Source organism: Typopeltis vanoorti, chromosome 2, assembly GCF_054136105.1.
Source record: "Typopeltis vanoorti isolate ZY-2024b chromosome 2, IOZ_Tvanoo_1.0, whole genome shotgun sequence".
NCBI lineage: Eukaryota > Metazoa > Arthropoda > Arachnida > Uropygi > Thelyphonidae > Typopeltis > Typopeltis vanoorti.
Window position 1 is genome coordinate 59,165,728 of NC_143550.1, and position 14,872 is coordinate 59,180,599.

At 35.0% G+C, this 14,872-nt stretch overlaps 1 protein-coding gene across 2 annotated transcripts in view; it reads left to right on the forward strand.

The window, feature by feature from the left end:
- The window catches only part of LOC150109066 (uncharacterized), a 236,356-nt gene that overhangs the window by 157,793 nt on the left and 63,691 nt on the right, over nt 1-14,872 (forward strand). The window lies entirely within an intron of this gene.

The window sequence follows — 14,872 nt, forward strand, 5'->3', positions numbered from 1 at the left end:
CTTTGTCACTATTCCCAAAATTCCAAGAACTTTTGAATGTTCAGAATATAGACTAATAAGTTTAACAAGCCATGTTACAAAATTACTACTGAGAATAATCCTAGAAAGAATAAAAGGCACTTTGTCAGTAGAAATAGAAGACACTCAATTAGGTTTTCAAAAAGACAAAGGTACAAGAGAAGGAATTTTCAGTTTGAAAACATTATGTGAAAGAAGCCTTGATAACCAGAAAAAACATATATCTTTATTTTATTGATTACACCAAAGCATTTGATTCAATAGATCACAAGAAATTAATACATATCCTACAGAATAATGGGTTAAAAGGAAAAGATCTACGTATAATTACAAATATATACTGAAATCAAATGGCCTCAATAAGATATAAACATGCATATTCTGACAACTTTGAAATAAAAAAAAAAAGGAATAAAACAAGGATGTGTCTTATCACCCTTACTGTACAATATATATAGTGAGCAAGTTTTTAAAAATATTTCTGAACTGAAGGGCGTAAAAGTCGGAGGTAGGAACTTCAACAACTTCAGGTATGCAGATGACACAGTCCTTATAGCTGAATCTGAAGATGGCCTTTCATAACTTAGTCACAGAAATTTACAACAGAAGCTTAGACATGGGATTAATTATTAAAGAAAACACAGTGCATGATTATATCAAAAGAACCAATAAATAAGAAACTAAACATAACTGTTAAAAAGAAAATTGAACAGGTTCGGTCTTTTATATATTTGGGACAAATGTTTACAGATGAAGGAAATTCCCTTAAAGAAATAAAAAGAAGAATAGAGATAGCAAGAAAAGCCTTTATTGATATGAAAACTGTTCTAACATCTAGAGACATTAATATAACAAGAAAAAGATTAATAAAATACTATATCTGGTCAAGCCTTCTCTACAATAGTGAAACTTGGACTCTAAATAAAGAAGCAGAGAAAAAATTAGAAGCTTTCGAAATGTGGACCATCAGAAGAATGTTGAAAATACCATGGACAGAGAAAATGAAAAATGAAGATGTTTTAAAGAAAGCAGAAATGAAAAGAACATTAATGAAAATAATTAAAGAACGAAAACTTAAATATTTTGGACATCTAACTAGACAAGAAGGCATTCAGAAATTAATATTAGAAGGGAAACTGGATGGAAAAAGAGGGAGAGGTAGACCCAGGAGAATGTGGTTTGAAGACATTAAGGACTGGACTGGCTTGAATTACCATAAATGTTCCAGAGCAGCAGAAGAAAGAAAAAAGTTCTGTGACATGGTTGCCAACCTCCTTCTAATTGACACTTGAAGAAGAAAATGTCCCCACATGCCTGAGAAATTCAAATGTATTTAAATGTTATTTTGGAGGAGATTTTTTAAACACAAAAGCACTCCTGAGAATACTCGAGCTTAGCAGTGAAAAGATTAAGTGTAAGCCATTCTGAATTACCAAATATAGTTTTCACACACCTAGTTCATTTAACATACATGTTTTTGATCACAACTATTCTTTTTTTATGCCTATTTTTTTCCAAAATTTCCGAGACATATCCCTGTTGGATCAAAGGCTTTTTCCAAAATTCCTGGTATGTCTATCATCTCATCATTATTAATTTCCTGACATGATCCCTCAAAGAGTGCTCAGACTGATATGACAGCACTACTTGATTAAGATTACATTTTTATTAATTTTCTATATGCATTTTTCCTTCAAATTAGTCTATTACTTTTTGCACTCCAATATTGTCATATCTAACATTTCATTCTTCCTAGGCATTTCAGACTGAATCAGTCCACATAGACCTTGGTCTTTCTTTATCTTTTTCCTGCCATCTTAGCATCAAACATTTTGCTAACCTTTCTTCTCCCATACTGTAAGTGGCTAGACCACAAACACCTTAGACTATCTCTTCTCACATATTCTTGAATGATGCTAACAATATCAAGTGCTTTTTAATATGATTCTGTCATTGATGCCTGTTCATGTACCTAATTTTTCTCAGAACTCTCATATCTCTGGTCCCTAATCTTTGATCAACTGCTTTATTTCTAACCCAACTCTCAGATCCATAACTTAAAAGTGGTTTAAATACTATCATGTATACTGCTAGTTTAGTGTTTTGTCTAATTTCTCTCTTATTCCATATAAATTTATTCAGCTGGCTCCCTATCATTCCCACTTCTGCATATCTTCTTTAAGTTGATACATTGTGTTAGTAATGACTAATCTATATCATGAGAAGAAATCCAGCAGATACCATTATTATTAGCCTTTACCCTTTTCTCCATATTTTTCCCAAAACATTTCTGTGTGCCTTGTGGGATTCACTTCCTACTCTCCTGTATAGATCTCCAGTGAGGACAACCTTTTCCATTTTCTTTATGTCTGTTACCTGCTGTAATAATTTGAAAAATTCTTCCACTAATTCCTTAGGAAAACTTCTGTGGTCCACTTGCACAAGTAAGTTTTTTTCCAAATTCTTACTAAATTCCATAAGAAAATGAATCAGTATCCATTCATATACATGCTTCATTATCCTTTCGCTAACTCCATCACACTTTATAAATGTGATGTCATTTACTTCTTCATTGATGATAAAACCAACACTATTTTTGACTGGTCATCTGCTCTTTTCCAAAACAAAATATAGTTTACTCTGTCCTTGTTTTTTCTATTTTGTCTCACTCAAACCCAAAACATTTAATTTCCTCTCCATAACATCCACTAACTCTTCATCTTTATGTCTAAGTGTCAATGTGTTCAGTGTTCCTATTTTCAGTTTTTGTTCCATTTCTGGTTGTTTACCAGTGTAATATCTGGCTTTAATTTATTTGTTTCTTTTTAGCATAAAAAATATACTGCTGGCTTGCTGGGCCTGTAACAGAGAGCCATTAGCTAGAACATTCAGGATTCTGAATAAATTTCCATCCATCGGGCATCCACTGCTGCTCCATGAGTCTTTCTAACTTGAACATGGGGATGGATTTTGTGAGGTGCAGATTGTGTTATTTTCTTAAATAATGCAAGTCAGAATTCTTTAACTAATTGATTAATGGCTATAACAAATCTCTCATGAAAATCAGAAATAAAAACACAAAAATTGTGAAAATAGGCAGGAATATGGAAAATATCAACTACTTTCTCAATGCAAATGCTATAGTAAAAGCAAAATACAGGCAGTCCCCAACTAACATTGATCCAACTTACACTGATCCAAAGTTACAGACAATGTCAGAAAGCTTCAGTGAAACTTGATGCCAATCAGAGGTTAGATTACAGATGATCTTCCAATGAAATTGCATGTTTCAGGGATTGCACGTTGGCAGCGTATCTGAATCATTTATATCCAATATTATAAATGTTTTAAATTATTTAAAATTTATGATTTCCTTAATTTATTTGTGCTATTTTACCATGAACAATCTATTTTAAAGTTCTCTTGTTTTTAGCACTTAACATTACACTGTAAATGTTTCTAGCATCTACAGTAAACTTCTATTGGATACCATTAGCTTTGGAGGCTTATTTAAGTCAAAACTAAGTTTTGACTTATGGATGGTCCTCCAGAACACAACCCATCCATAAGTTGAGGACTGTCTGTATTTCAATTATTTAGGCACAATTTTTAGTGCCTAAATAACTGAATGAGTTATTTAGGCACTAAAAATGAATAGATTTATGTGGAATGAAAGAGAAATTAGACAGAACTAACATTATTCTAGGATGTTTCAAACCAGTTTTAACATATGGACCTGAGAGTTATATTAGAAATAGTTGATCAAATAGTAGACCTGAAATACAAAAATTCTGAGAAAAATTTGGATAGCAGAATCATATGAAAAATCAAGATATTATGAAGGTACTTTGTATTGTATATGGCATATACAAACAATGCCAACTTAGCATACATTCATCAAGAAGTGCAAGCAGAGCTAATCTAAGGTGATGTGGGGGTTATCTAAACAGAATGATAAAGAAAGGATTAGTGAATATATCAAGAAAACTAACAAGAAATCATACCAATGTACATTTTTAAAAACAGAAAAAGTAAGTATTTCTTTGTGATTAGGTGACCATTTTGTTGAAAGCTCAACTGAAAGCAGTCTTTAGTTTACTATTTTATTATACTTTATATAAAAACATTATATTCCAAACCAAGATATGTTTATCAGATATTGAGAAAACAAATCTCATTAGTATCTAGATTGGAAATGTGAATAAATAGCAAAATAAGCTTAAAGTTGAGTAGCCTATAGTTAAATGATTTGTAATAACATCAAAAAATAAATTATACTTGACAAGAAGTTATATTCTTGTTTTTATCCTTATTTTACTGAAGCATGAACAAACAAAAGTTGGTGTATCAACTTTTGTTAAAGATAACCTCATCAACAAAATTGACGAGGTTATCTTTTCTCCCCAGATGGGAAATGGTACACGGGATTAGTATTTTGCTATAGATATTTTTGCAGTCCAGTTTGCCTGTACTTCAAGAACGCTTCGAGAATAATAATGAAGAGCTCAGGGTAGTGTTATTTGCAAACAATTTGAATTGGGTTGGTAGCTCAGCAAAGCTTACTGAGGAGATCAGTACTTGATCAAATTCCTTGGAACTGTCAAGAGCAATTATCTGTGTTTCATCTTTCCATAGTACTTGTCCAGACATGACACAAGCTCTTTCTCCAGTGGAGCATTTATGGTGGAATTCATAATAGCATTCACAGTACCTAGCGCCCTGCTTCCATCAGGGAGAAGGAGGATTCTGGGTATTGCAGAATTGGCAGTTAGTAGACTTTCCAGAAAAGACTCTAATAGATTTATAGTTGTATGGTACAAATTTATCACCTTATTTTTTAAAGTGTCTCCTACCCATGAGAGATTGCAAGCCCATCATACACCACTGTCTGTAGACTAATGATTTTTTAAATGTTTACAATTTTCTTTTATTTATTTTTACATAATCCAGAAACCAGAGTGCTTAAGGGTCAAAGCTGTATAACTGAGAGGAGACCTCCACATAGCCTTTAAAGGAATGCAGAGAACCAAACAGGACTTCTGACCTAATGTTCAATCCTCACCTTCTCGTGGGGCACCCTGTTGGGTATCTACCTGGATACTGAACGAACGAGGATGGGCTGCCAATTTGGGATTTAGCCGACCAAATTGTATTCTTATTGGTTAAACCAAAATTAAAAATGATGGTACGACATGACAAAATTTCAGGCCACCTGGGGCATCACCCGGTTAAACAAGGCCCCCGTTGTTCTCGATAGGGAACCAGGGCGAACAGCGAAAAGTCAGCTACTGGAACAAATCTGAAAGCACACCCCAACTCAACATCACCAGAGTTAAAGATCGGTACTATCAACATAAGAAGCCTGAATGGCAAAGAAATGGAGCTAGCTGAGGAATTAGATAAGTACCAGATCGACATAATAGGGTTGACTGAAACAAAAAAGACAAAAACTGGTGAGATCTATCTCAGCAATAAATACAAAATGTTATATTCAGGCAATGACAATAATGGAAAAGAAGGAGTAGCCATAGTATTCAACACGAAATACGAGGCTAATCTTCTTGAATGGCAGTCAGTCTCAAGTAGAGTGATGTGGGCAAATATTGGAATGGGGAATTGGACAATGAGACTTATTTGTGCCTATGGTCCCCAGAAAGTTCTACTAAGGTAAAAGTGGAGGAATTTTTTGATGCTATAGAGAAAGCAATTGATACAATGAAAAAGGAAAAGTTGGTCCTTGTTGGGATCTAAATGGCAGAGTAGGAAATGATTGTCAGACATACAAAAATATTTTGGGAAAATTTGGAGAAAAGAGCAAAGCTAATAATAATGGCAAATACCTGTTGAATTTCTGCTCAGGACATGGACTGGCTATTACTAACACCATGTTCCAACATAAAAATGTGCACAAATTCACATGGAGAGAAGAGGCAAGGAATAAGAAAAGTCTCATTGACTATGTTATTGTTGATAGTGATGTTTTTCCACTGGTGCAGGACACTAGAGTGTACAGAGGATTTGAAATTGGAAGTGATCACTATTTAGTCTTGAGCAGGATAAAATTGAATTTCATATTGAAAAGAATAACATGTAAGAAAGTTTTAAAGCGAATAAAAGTTGAGCAGCTCTCAGATGTGAACTGCAGACTGAAATATACAAAGATTATTGAAGAAAAAATGAAAGAGTTTGAGAACAGGAACCAAACCTTGGAGATTCAATGGCAAGTCTTGAAGAAAATCCTTATTGATTCAGCCCGAGAGGCATGTGGTGAGGTTGTCTGCAAGGATAAAAAAATTAGAACTGCAAGGAAGTTAAAGAGGCAGTGAAGGAAAAGAAGAAAGCATATCAAAAGTTCTTGGCAAGTAAGTCAGCTTGTGCTCTTAGAGAATACAGAGACAAATGTAAGAAAGCTAAACACCGCGTAAAACTATCTAAACAAAAGTCATGGGAGTACTTTGGCAAGAATATAGAAAATAAATATCAAGAAGGTGGTAAGATATTTTGGAGATTGTTGAAGAAGCTTAGGAATGGAGGAAAGAGTGCTGTAAAAGGAGTTAGAGATGATAAAGGTGACATGAAAAGGAGAAAAAGATATCCTTGAAGTATGGAGTAATTATTTTGAAAAACTGCTAAATGAAACAAGCAGTGATGACAGCACAGTGATAAAAAACACTGACCAGGCATGCAGTCAGGAATACATATCCATACTTGAAGTAGAAAAAGCCATAAAAGTCCTGAAATGTGTTAAGGCAGCAAGAGTAGATGATATTCGACCAGAAATGCTGAAGTATGGCGGTATAAGAGTCTTTCAGTGGCTGCACTGCATAGTTCAGAAAGCCTGGACAGAGGGATGAATTCCCGATAATTGGAGTAGAGCTCTCATAGTATCCATATATAAAAAGGGAAATAAAACTGCATGTGAGAATTACAGAGGTATTTCCCTACTGAGTGTTCCTGGAAAGATCTATATAAGTATACTTGAGAATCGGTTGAGAAGAATTGTGGAAGAAAAGCATGGTGAAGAACAAGCTAGATTCAGGCCAAATAGAGGTTGTCAGGATCAGATCTTCACTTTATGACAAATAGATGAGAAAGCATGGGAATATAACAAAAATCTGTATTTAAGTTTTTTCGATCTGGAAAAGGCATATGACAAGGTGCCAAGAGAGAAGCTATTCAATAGACTATAGTTATATGGTGTAAATGGGGCATTTTATCAAGCAATACTTAGTCTTTATTTTGAGTTGTAAATCAGCAGTTAGAATTGAAGGAAGTAGAGGAAGATGGTTTAATATTAAATCTGGTGTGAGACAAGGATGTACATTATCCCTTCTGTTATTCATTATTTAAATGGATCACATTATGAAGGAAAGGGTATTAAACATGATATCAAAGTTGGAGATGTTAATGTCAGCTCTTTGCTTCATGCAGATGATGTTATACTTCTAAATAAATCCGCTAAAAGTTTGCAAGATTCCCTTACTAAATTGAATAACTGTTGTAATAGGTATAGTATGAAGGTCATCAATAAAAAGACAAAGACAAATGAAAATAGGTAGAATCGTTGGAAATGTCAACTGCGTTGTGAACGGAGAACCTGTGGAACAAGTAAAACATTTCAGCTACTTAGGCAAGATTTTTTACTGAAGATGGTAAATTAAATATGGAAATAGACAATGGAATTAGCAAAGCTGGCATGGTAGGAAGTCAGTTGAATAAATTCACATGGAATAAGAGAGAAATTAGTCGGAACGCTAAATTAGCTATATACAAGACAGTGTTCAAACCAGTTTTAACTTATGGATCTGAGAACTGGGTCAGAAGTAAACCACTTGACCAAAGACTAGAGACTGCAGATATGAGAGTCCTGAGAAAGATTAAAGGGGTGAACAGATGGCATCAATGTCAATATCATATTAAAAACGAGGATATTAGGAAAGAACTTGACATTGTCAGCATCCAGAAAAGTGTTAGCAGAGCTAATCTCAGGTGGTATGGTCACTTAAACAGAATGGGTGAGGAAAGATTAGCAAAACAAGTGTTCTCTGCCAGGTTAGCAGGAAAATGACCCAGAGGAAGACCAAGAAATATGTGGATTGATACGGTACAAAGTGTCTTAGATGATAGAAATATAAGATCTGATAATATTGGAGTCTTCACAAGTAACAGGCTGATTTACCATCAGGGCTGGAGAAATTTTTATTATCCATATTATTGCTAAACATTTTTATGATCTCTCATTGGAAGAGATATCTATACAGAAAAATATCTGTAAACTGTTGTATATAGCAGCAGGAGGTTTTCTTGTTTGTTTTGTAGAAGTTTGAAAAGAAGCATGACTTTGTTTTATGACAGAAAATGAAACTAGGGGATTTAGTTTTCAGCAATAATGATATTTTTACTTGGCATACTTTTAGAACTAGGTTAATGGACGAAAATTCAGGGTAGAGTGATTAATGATAGTTACGAGGTGGTATCAAAAAGTTTTGACACTAGTTTTGTAACATGCCAAAAGATGGCAGCACAAAGCTGCACTCACATTCACAGGGAGCACCGACCTTCATAAGTCAGTGTGCCAAAAGACAATGTCCTATGTACATCGGGAGCTGTGCAACTGGTGCTATACTGACCACGTGTGTTACCACGTCTGCGATTTCATCATGGACAGGAAGTTAGAACAAAGAGCGAATGTGAAATTCTGCAAGAAACTGGGCAAATCCGCCACAGAGACGTTTGACGTGATTCTGCAAGTTTATGGCGATGCTGCAATGAGTCGTTCGAGGTGTTTTGAATGGCATGCACGCTTCAAGAGTGGAAGAACATCACTGGAAGATGATGAGAGATCAGGAAGACCTTCAACAAGCTCAACCCCCATAAATGTCGAAACCATTTGGCAACTTGTGCATGAGGATTGTTGGAGAACACTCCACAACATTGCTGCCATTGTTGGTGTGTCATACGGAACAGTCCAGGCAATCCTTATGCGTGATTTGAACATGCACCGTGTTGCTGCCAAGTTCGTCCCCAGGCTGCTGGCCCAGGAGCAGAAGGAACACTATGTCGAAGTCTGCCAAGAACTCCATCAGCATGCCATGGATGACCCGTCCTTCATGTCGAGGATCATTACTGTGACGAAATTTGGGTGTATGGGTATGACCCTGAGACGAAGCAACAGTCTTCACAGTGGAAGAGCTCATCATCTCCACAACTGAAAAATACGAGGCAGGTCCGCAGCTCAACCAAGTGCATGCTCATCGTCTTTTTCGGCATTGTGCATCGAGAATTCATCCCCAGGGGCCAGACCGTCAATAGCAAGTTCTACTTCCAGGTTTTAAGGTGTCTGAGGGAAGACATTCGGCGAAAGCACCGGATCTGTGGCACGTCAAAAACTGGATGATACTCCATGACGACAATGCACCCTGTCACTGAGCTCTCCTTACACATGAGTTTCTTGCTGGAAACAACATTATCTCACTTCTGCACCCACCCTACTTGCCAGAATTGGCACCTGCGGACTTCTTCCTCTTCCTGAATATGAAGATCCAGCTCAAAGGTTGCCATTTTGACACCACTGTGGAGATGCAGCATAAATTGCAGAAGGGGCTTGACATGCTTTGAAAAGAAGACTTCCAGGACACATTTCAGAAGTGGCAGGAACACTGGGAGCGCTGTATTGCTATGCAAGAGGACTATTTTGAAGGTGATAGCGTGTAAATGTAGATAAATAAAATAATTTCTCGTAAACAGAGCTAGTCTCAAAACTTTTTGATACCATCTCGTATGATAGACTGAAAAGGCAGTTTGAAGTAGTTCCTTGGCATGAAAAACTGCATGCTAAAGGAACCAGCAGTGTGTGGGAAGTGATCTAGGGATGTCTGAAGAAACTATTGCTAATTCATCCCTTTGAGTCAGGAGAATAAATTTTTATGGGAGTTAAATGGATAAACATAGCTTTGAAGCAAGAGCTACATAAAAAGGAAATGTTTTGGATTCTGTAGTAGGATAGTGATGACCAGGCCGAAATGCAGTATAAAAAAAGCAGGCTAGGAGAGTTACAGCCATGGTGAGAAAGGCAGAATGAAAATATGGAAAGCAGTTAACCCTTTACAGGCAAGATGAGATCTGAGAAAATTTTATTGCTGTGTAGCAAGTAAAATAAAACATTACCATGAAGAATAATCTTAGTGAAATCAGCTGGGGAAGTATCAGATACTTTTGAAATAGCTGAGTTGAAAAGTGATAACCTTAGTAAGGTATACATCTCCTCACCAGATAGCCAATGGGTTTGCCATTAGCTATCTGGTGAGGAGATAAAAACTATGTGAAATGATTGAAATAGATGAGAGTTATTAAAGTTGTTATAAGGGTTTGATTCAAGCACAGAAGTAAGATTAGACAGAATGTCAGCAAGACTGCTGCTGAAGTAGTGCTTCGGACTTTGGTTATTCATCTTGAGTTTCAACATGAGCACAATTCCTAATCACTAGAAGGAGGGCAAGATAATTCCATTATACCAGGGTGTAGCTAGGACAGAACTAACCAGTTATAGACTAATCAGTATTTCTGGGGTGATCATTAAGTTGTCAGAGAGGCTTAGTAGGATCTACATAGATGACTCCTTAATTCTCTGTAAAAAAGCAACATGGTCTTGTTAAAGATAGGTCTTGCTTTAGCAATATGCTCATGTTTTATAACAGTAACTGAAGAGTAGGATAAGGGAAATGGACATACCATAATTCTTTTGCATTTTTTCTAGTCATTTGGCATAATTCCACAGGTAAAGAAACTCCAAGGGTACATTCAAAATTTGCTTGTAAAGTGAATAGAAGAATGGCTTACTGACCAGGGTGTCAGGAAGTATGGAAGTGCCAATTCTAAGAGACAGTGGTGTACCACATGGTTTTGTACTTGGGCCATTGTTATTTAACTTGCATATTAGTGATAGTGCAGTTGGTATGGATAGTAATGTACAGTTATATGTCAATGATGTCTGAAGAAACTATTGCTGATTCATCCCTTTGAGTCAGGAGAATAAATTTTATGGAAATTAAATGGATAAACAAAACTTTGAAGCAAGAGCTACATAAAAAGGAAATGTTTTGGATCCTGTAATAATAGTGATGACCAGGCCCAAATGCAGTATAAAGATAGCAGGCTACGAGACAGAGTTTTATAACTATAAAAGAGTGACTGAAGAGTAAGATAAGGGAAATGGACATATCATAATGCTTTTGAATTTTTTCTAGTCATTTGACATAATTCCACAGGTAAAGAAACTTCAAGGGATGTACATTCAAAATTTGTTTGTAAAGTGAATCGGCTTACTGACCAGGGTGTCAGGAAGTATGGAAGTGCCAAATCTAAAAGACAGTTTTGTTCCACGTGGTTTTGTACTTGGGGCCATTTATTTAACTTGCATATTAGTGATAGTGGAGTTGGTATGGATAGCAATGTACAGTTAGGAAGAATTACTAGGACATTTTCAGTGCAGAATCTTTGCAGGCTGATCTGAACAAACTAGTCCAATAGGTGGATATCAGTGAATGCCAATTAAGTGTTGCTAAGTGTAAAGCTATGTATTTTGGAGTGAAGATTATTGTAGGTTGAGTATTACATTAATGGCAATTTACTACAAAGGGGATAGCCAGGGAACGGAAGGTCAGTGAAGCTAGAGTCCTCAGGGTAATGGTTTCTAAGATGGTTAAGTCATCCAGATAACTGCAATATTGAAGAGAACACCAGCCTTTAGGAATAAGGAAGTTATTCATCCACTGTATAAGCCTTGGAATAAAACCACATCTTGACTACTATGCTCAGATTCACCTGAAGTGGGAAGATGTGAGGAGACAAATAAAAAAAAAAAATCCAGCTAAGAGTAAATATCGGGCTCATAGAATTGTGCATGTGAAGACAAATGGAAAGAATGCAGTCCCAGAGTTTCACTAATAGATGGAAAAAAGAGAGAGAAAGATGATGGGAATATATAAAGCATTAAGTGGGATAATATAGACTTAATATTGATATTTTATAGCTCATGATGAGTGAGCTCAGTACCATCCCTGGAAACTGAGTTATGGTATTAGAAAGAATGTAATGGTCCAGATCTTCTCGTGTGTGTGTGTGTGTGTGTGGTGAGAGTATGGAATGGGCTGCCAATAGATGTTGAGTGCATCTTCAGTCTGATTGTTTTTGAAGAAAGATATGATAGCTATTTAGACATTATGTGACCTGGAAGTGTAAAATTCGATGCAGCGTGATAATTCTTACAATGTTTAATTGCATTGATTTTACAGGAGTCACATCCGAAATTCAAAGAATTGTAAACTTGTATATAATAGATGTAAATAATAATATCAGCCCATATAAAATTAGCCCAGAAAAATTTACACGATACTGTAGATAGAAAATATATCAGTGTGTATTTCAAAAGAAAATCCCTTAGAGAGCAGAAGTATGTTAGAATTACCTACATAAGTAATACAAAATGCCCATCTGTAGAGACCCAGAGGAATTAAACATGCTAAAATAAAGTAAACAACTATCTAAAAATAGAAGTTTAGGGTCAATTACCTTAGAATTCGGAAGTGTATTTTGATGTATCACTTGGTGCAGAGTAGAATAGAAACCCATTGTAACCAAAGCAGTCCGACAGCGCCGTCAAGGTCGATAGCAGAAGGGGGTGGTATACATCAGAAGTTGTTACGCTATGCTGAAAAGGGGATTAAACTACACTTCAGGGAGATAGAAGTCGGAACTTTCTAGAAGGAAAGGAGTTAGCACGTGATAGGTACGGGGATCTCAGACCTTAATTCAAAGTTTGCGTGGAAATATCTGGGGTCTAAAAAACTTCGCGCAGGGTCCCGCGAGTGGCGAAATAAAAAGGTCAGATGTAATAAAAGTAACATATCATTTCACCTTCAAGTATGCTAAGTTTTCTCTCATACAACTGAACAAGATAATTCAAAGATTAGCTGAATGCAAGATGTAATAGATTAAAAATTAATTCGCATGAAGTGAATCTGCTCTTTAGAATAATTGAAAAGATATTAATGAAAGTTTAAGCTTACATTGTATTGTGTTGAAATGATTTAAAAGAATTGATAAAAAAATTATAGAATTTAGAATTGTAATGGTGTGAGAAGTTGGTTGCTAAATGAGTGTTACATTTTTTTTGTGAAAGTTAGAATTGGAGATTTTATTAGTCAAAGCATGATAATTCCTAGATTGTAAATGGGCTAATAGTTATTTGATATATAGAATTAATTGTTTGATGATTTACGTCTTTGATGTTTATAACATGCCTAAGAGTTGTCCTATGTGATGTTTTAATTTTGATGCTTAGCTTTGAGAGGAAATGATAGTAAATCATTTAAGTGTATACATTGTATTATTGTCTTAGTGTGAATAAATATGTTGTTTTATTTATAAGAAGTGCCATTTGATCTTTTTAGCAACTGCACTGTTCTCAAATAAAATCTGATCCTGTAAGCGGGAAAGAAATTAAACCTTGGTACGAATTTTTTGTTAGGAGTTAGCCACGACTGTAATTAACTGTATAGAGGTGCTTTACTGGAGGTATAATTAATTTCTTATGCCAATTAGAGTATTTTAGTGGCGCAGTCTGGAATAATCAAATAAATTTCTAGAAATCTCAAGTATAAGTATAATATTCTGAAAGTAGAGAAAAGGAATTAAGATTAACTGACTATATAGAAAGGTAACGGATAAGGATAAAGTATAATAAAGTTAACAAATGAAAGTATAGAAGACAAGATTAAAGAAACATAGATATTTTACAATGGCGCAGTAACATTAGTAAATTTATATTAAATAAAGAAACTTCAATATATAACAGAAGGACTACATTTCCCTTGACTTGACTCTCTGGAGGAAGTTACATCATCATCATATTAATAATAGAGCTGAATTTAAATTTCTGGCAGCATGTTCAATAGTTTTTTGTGTGCTTTTTTTCCCATTTACAAATGTAATAAGCATACAATTTTGACATAATATTAAATAAATTGTATTATACAACATTATGATATATTGTAATAAATTATCATATGAAATCAAAATTATCTTAAAAATTTTAAATCTTAAAAGAATATACATATTTGAAACTTTGATATCATAGATCATGAGCATTGTAAAACATGGTGCTGACAAAATATAGCTTCTGATGAAATTGTCTGATGAAACAGTCTAAGTCAAGGGATTCATAATTGCATTTAAGATTAAAAAAGAAGGTGACTTGTGATAGTATCACCCATTCTACCAGAAAGTTGGTGGTATTTTACTCCACCCTTCCTTCAAAAGTTTTGTAAATTCCACTAGTGAAGATGGCCAATCTTGGGCATGCCCTAATTCTGCTTTCCAGTGTTCATTCTACGTTTGTTCTATTGGGTTCAGCAGTTGCATTATTCTGATGTTATTCTCTTTGCCCATTTGTTTACATTTATTACTTTGTGTATTGAATTCAGCATTGTTGTGTCAGTACCATTCTTTAAAACCACTGGAGGACCTAGCAGTTACAATTCCACATAATACAACTACTGGATCTAAATTGTACCATGAGATGCAATGCCATCATTATACTACCACTAAAATATCATGTCTACTAAGACATGATTTTTAGTGTTGTGTGTTTTGCTTTCTGCCATAGAATTTTCTTTGATAATTTAAAGCATCTCACAAAATAGTAAAAAAAATCATTACAAATGAAAAACTTGTAATAGTTTTAAATGAGCAGCTTTGTATTTACAATACCAAGATGTGGATAGCATGATAAAATGTTTTGCATTAAGTCACATATATATTTTTGTATTATATGTTATATATGTCAGTTAAAATT